Source organism: Pan paniscus, chromosome 21 (genome assembly GCF_029289425.2).
Source record: "Pan paniscus chromosome 21, NHGRI_mPanPan1-v2.0_pri, whole genome shotgun sequence".
Taxonomy (NCBI): domain Eukaryota; kingdom Metazoa; phylum Chordata; class Mammalia; order Primates; family Hominidae; genus Pan; species Pan paniscus.
Genome location: NC_073270.2, coordinates 49,527,952 through 49,533,945, shown reverse-complemented (window position 1 = coordinate 49,533,945; position 5,994 = coordinate 49,527,952). Strand labels below are relative to the sequence as shown.

Genomic DNA, 5,994 nt, shown 5'->3' with positions numbered 1-5,994 from the left:
GGACACTGATTTTAAAATATACCTATCTGTCTATTTCTTTTCATCCTACCTTTTTACAGCTGTTCATAAACTGAGAATTATGATCAATTTCTTCTCTGTTCTCTTTTCCAAATGAACACACTCTACCCAACTTTAACCTTTACTTTTAGATATTCTTAGTTTCCTGTCAATTTGACCACCATGCTTCAGGTTTGAAGCATTGTGATCATGTTTTATGGACAGACCATTCTTCTGGCTATGAGTATGAGGGTAAGAGAGTTGGTATTTATATCCCTTTTTATGTCTTCGGTTATCACCTGCTATGGTTTGACTGTGTCTCCCGAAAAGCATGTGTTGGAAACAGAATCCTCAATGCAACAGTGTCAGGAGGTGGGGCCTGTTAGGAGGCGGGGCCTCATGGGAGGTGTTTAGTCATGAAGGCTTCACCTCCATGAATGAATTTAAGGGTTTGAGGCTGTGAGTTTGACCATTTGCTCACTCTCTCGCCCTCTCTTTGCCCTCCCATCATAAGATGACATAGCAAAAAGGCCCTCGTCAGATGCCAGCCCCTTGATCTTGGATTTCTCGGCCTCCAGAATCATGAGCCAATAAACTTCTGCTCAATATAAATTACCCAGTCTGTGGCATTGTGTTACAGCAGCAAGAACTAAGACACCACCTTATTCAAATGTATTATCACACCACATCTAAGCTTCTGTCATAATTTGAGCTGTATATACTGCCTCGAAGCTTTGTCTCAAAATCATCTTCCTCTTAGCTGGTCAAATATCAATATTATGTTTACCATTAAAACTAACTGTAGTGCTCGCTTTGGCAGCACATATACTAAAATTAGAACAGTACAGAGAAGATTAGCGCGGCCCCTACACAATGATGACATGCAAATTCATGAAGCATTCCATATTTTTTAAGAAAAAATTATATACATTTAAAAAGCTAACTGTAAAAGGACCTCTACTATAGCTAATGTGATAAAACAAGAAAAATAATAAGGGGTAAAATGGTTGGAAAGGAAGAAACACATTTATCATTATTAGCAGGCAATATAATTACATATGAGAACACCAAAAAAATCACAGAAAAGCTATTCAAACTAACAAGAGAGGCCAGTAAAATGGTCTAATACAAAGTAGATTTGCAGCTGGACTCAATGGTTCATGCCTATAATCCCAACACTTCGGAAGACTGAAGTAGGAGGATTGCTTGAACGCAGGAGTTTGAGACCAGCTTGGGCAACATACCGAGACCCGTCTCTACAGAAAAAAATAAATAATTTTTTTAAATCAACCAGATATGGTGGTGCATGCCTATAGTCCAGGCTAATAGAGAGGCTGAGGTTTAAGGATCACTTAAGCCCAGGAGGTTGAGGCTGCAGTGAGCCATCTTCCCACCACTGCACTCCAGCCTCAGCAACAGAGTGAGATCATCTCAAAAAAAAAAAGTATCTATTTGTGTGAAGCAACAGTTTTCCTATATATAACAATAGCCAATTAGAAATAAAACAGAAAAATCTGGTTCATGATATACATCTAGCTACCTTACTGACATCTCCATAAGAATGTATCACGGAAATTTCAGCACAAAAGTGAATTTTGGATCTTCCACTCCAATATTTTCCTCCCCCAGTGCTCCCTAATTCCATGAAGGGCTCTTTCATCTGCTTATTTGCACAAGACAGAACCCTAGGATTCTTTCCCTTTCCCCTCTCCCATACTCCCATCCCCAAATCTGTCATCAAAGCCTGACAATATACTCTACGTCCATCCACTCATCCCTCCAACCCAACTGCCTCTACGTTAGTTCAAGCCTCCATTATCTCTCACCAGGACAACTGTAGTAGCCCTCACTCTTCTCCTCTTTTGTGTTCTTGCCCTCCCCAATATGTCTCTATGAAGCAGGCATAAGGACCCTTTAAGATTTTAAGCTAAATTACACTATTTCCCAGCTGATACCCTTCAGAAGCCAATACACCCCATATCCTCAGCATCACCTGCATGCCTTGGCTTCCCGTGGTCCTGAGGACCCTTCTAGCTTTGGCTCAAGCCAATCTCCTCCTCACTCCCTGTGCTGCAGCCATGCCAGCCCCCTTTTGTTTCCTTTAATGCCCCTAGTCTCTTTCCTACTTCAGGGCCTTCGCTCTCTGTCTTTCCTCCTGGGAGTAAGAATCACTGACCTTCCTTCAAGAAGACTGAGGAGAGCCAGAGGGCATTAGTCCTTGCCAGAGATCACCCTGACTTTCTGGGCCTCAGTTTCCCTGTCTGCAACCCCAACTCGTTGAACTAGAGATTCTCTCTGGAATTGCATGAGCTGAGATTTCAGTAAGAGTTGACAGCAATTGAACTGGTGGAGAAGGAGAATGGGAAGTGGGGAAGAGGACAGAGGGGAAATGGTCCTGGGGAAGAGGGCACAGAAAGAAAAGCCTAGAAAACCATGGGTAACCACTTTCAGGGAGCTTAAAACACTGAGTGCTATTTAGCAAAACAACTCAGATCAAATCTTAACAGGATTTGGGACCATCATAAAAATCTTGTCTGAAGACAGAAAAAGCCAATGAACTCGCCATATTGAAATATTAAATGCATGCACTATATTGAAAATTTGGTTCTACTGCATGAAAATAATCCACATTATCCAAAGCCAAGGGGGGAAAAAAAAGGCTATCCATGTGAACAGCTTCTAGCTAGCCAAAGAAAGGGATACCTTAGCTGCTTTTGTTCCTGGCTTTCACAGAGACTCCTGGCTGCCAACTCAAATCTTTCTTCCTAACAGAGCTTTGGTTTCACCCAAGGAAGCAGTCCAATTAAAACGCCACATTTCCCAGCTTCCTCTGCCAAGAGAGGTGGCCACATAGCATAGTCTGGCAAATGATACTTAAGAAGAGGCTGCTGGGTAGACTTCAGAGAGATGTCACAAAAGGCAGGGCTGGTACACATTCTTTTTTGCCCTTTGTTTTCCACCCTTTCTCCTTCTTCCTTCTTCAACCATCTTGTGACCTCGTGGTGATGATAAGGGACAGGCCAAGAGAATCAGAGACCGCCATGTAAATCCCACCTCTGCCACCTGCAAATTCTATGAACTTGGACAATTTGCTTAACCTCTCTGAGCCTCATTCTTGTCTGCAATATGGGAGTCATAATGCCTCACTTGCAATATTGTTAAGATTAATTGATATGTTCGTATTGTTCTGAGAAAAAAAGACAAATTTAGATAGTTTATCACATATAGGCCACAGCACTTCGTAAACCGTATAGCTCCAAAAAAAAAAAAAAAAAGCTAAATTGTTTATTTTTTCCTCCTCCTTATTTTGTAAGTGACAGATTCTTCTCCCAACCAAATCTAAAATACTTTAAAAATTAGGATGCTACATTTCTACATGACATTCTTTCATTATAGGAATGTCTATTTCTTTGACATCACACCAGTCCACTTTGTTACAGATGCTGCCAGAGGTCCTTTTCTATGCAGTCTGGCCACATGCAAATCACAAGTTATCTTGTATTCTCCAACTTTGCCATTAAAGTTAACTTGGGCCAGGTACGGTGGCTCACATCTGTAATCCCAGCACTTTGGGAGGACGAGGCGGGTGGATCACTTGAGCCCAGGAGTTCCAGACCAGCCTGGCCAACATGGCGAAACTCTATCTCTACAAAAAATACAACACTTAGCCAGGCATGGTGGTGCACTTACAGTCCCAGCTACTTGGGAGGCTGAGGCAGAGAATCTCTTGAACCCAGGAGGTAGAGATTGCAGTAAGCTGACATTGCACCACTGCACTCCAGCCTGGGTGACAGAGCAAGACTTTGTCTCAAAAAAAAAAAAAAGAAAAGAAAAAAGAAAAAGGAAAAAACACAAATAAATGTTATAAATGCCAAAAGGGAAACTATAGGTTTTAAAACTCTAAGAGGACTCTACCTACAATTATATGCTTATAATTTCAAAACTGCAATGAAATGGATTATTTTCTGGGAAAACATAACATTAAAAAATTGCTTCAAAAATTGCTTCAACAAAAACTAGACTATCTGAATAGAACAATAATAAAGGAGAAGTTTAAAGAAAGTTCTTAAAATATTGCCTCCTAAAATGGTTATAGCCTCAGATGATTTCACAGGTGAGTTACCTCACCTTTCACAAAACAAATAAATTTTGTAACATTAGCTCTTTCAGGGCATGAAAAGAAAAAGATGTAAATCTTTTTTTTTTGAAACAGGGTCTCACCCTGTCACCCAGGCTGGAGTGCAATGGCACCATCATAGCTCACTACAGCCTCCATCTCCTGGGCTCAAACAATCCTCCTGCCTCAGACTCCCAAAATGCTGGGATTACAGGCATGAGCCACCATGCCCGGCCAAAAGATGTAAATCTTATCAGTTCATTTTACAAAGCTAGCAAAACAATTGATATAATATTTTGGATGAATCTCAAAAACATGATGCAGCCAGGCACCGTGTAGTCCCAACTACTCAGGAGGCTGAGGCTGGAGGATCACTTAAGCCCAGAAGTTTGAGGCTGCAGTGAGTTATGATCACATCTGTGAATAGCCACTGCACTCCAGGTTGGGCAACATAGCAAGACTCCATCTCCAAAAAACAAATTTAAAAAACTTTTTTTAATTTTTTAATAAAAACTTTATGTTGAATGAAAGAAACCAGATACTGAGGAATACAAACTATATGATCATATATAGGACAAGTTCAAGGACAGGACAGACCAAACTAATCTCTGGTGATAGAAATCAGGGAAGTGGTTGCTGGGGTGTGGATCGAAGATTGACTGGAGGGGCCATGAAGAAATGTTCTGGGACCATGAAAATGTGCTATATCTTGATCTGGATGATGGTGACTGAGGTATATATATTTGTCAGAATTCATCAAGCTGTACACTTAAGGTTTGTGTAGTTTATATAAATGATATCTCAATAATGTCCTATTAGGAAAGACAAAACCTTGTAACTGTGACTTAAAAGATAGTCAACAACAACAAAAACAGGCCAATCACACTTAATATGTTATACATACAAAAATACTAAAAAGATACAAGCAAACATAATCCTGCAATAGACTGGGAGAATAATACATCAAAAAACTCCAAGGTTGTTTCAATATTAGAAGTCTATTACTATAACAATTTGTAGAAGGAAAAAACTATAATAATATTTAAATTAGTCTATAAAATTCATTTAATAAATTCAAATGAAAAATAATACCTCAAGATGATAAATAAAAATTAACATTTCAAACCAAATGCCAAAGTCATCCTTAACAGTGAAATTCAGGAGGCAACTTCATTAATGTCAAGAACAAAACAAGGATAGTCACTGTTCCCACTGCTGTTTACTACTGTTCTGAAATTTCTAAGCAATGTACCAGACCAGAAATAGATGTGAATCATAACTACAGGAAAGAAAGCAACAAAAGTATTATTTTCAGTTTGTGATAATATTGTCTTTCTAGAGAACACAAGAGAACCAACTGAAAAACAATATTATGACTGTATAAAAAATAAATATACACAAACAAGTAGTGATGTTCACTGAAGCAGTGTCATACTGAACAATTGGAAACCACCTAAATGTCCAATAACAGAAGATTGGAGAAGAGAAGTACGCAACACAGTAGAGTATTATACAGCAGTTAAAATAAATTAAGTAAAGAATATTAAGTGGATCTGGGTGTGGTGGCTCACACCTGTAATCCCAGCACTTTGGGAGGCCGAGGTGGGCAGATCCCTTGAGGTCAGGAGCTCAAGACCAGCCTGGCCAGCATGGGGAAACCTCAACTCTACTAAAAATACAAATATTAGCCTGGCATGGTGGCGGGCACCTATAATCCCAGCTACTTGGGAGGCTGAGGCAGGAGAATCACTTGAACCCAGGAAGCGAAGGTTGCAGTGAGCCAAGATCGCACCACTGCACTCCAGCCTGGATGACAGAGCGAGACACTGTCTTGAAAAAAATTTAAAAAGAATATTAAGTGAAAAAGAAAATGCAGAAAA

General features: G+C 39.9%; 1 non-coding gene across 1 annotated transcript; it reads left to right on the top strand.

Annotated features, from left to right (window-relative positions):
* Window positions 1-801: 801 nt before the first annotated feature.
* On the top strand, window positions 802-908 carry LOC112438056 (U6 spliceosomal RNA). The gene has a single exon (XR_003026554.1). It is a non-coding gene; the product is annotated as a U6 spliceosomal RNA (small nuclear RNA).
* The last annotated feature ends 5,086 nt before the right edge of the window (window positions 909-5,994 follow it).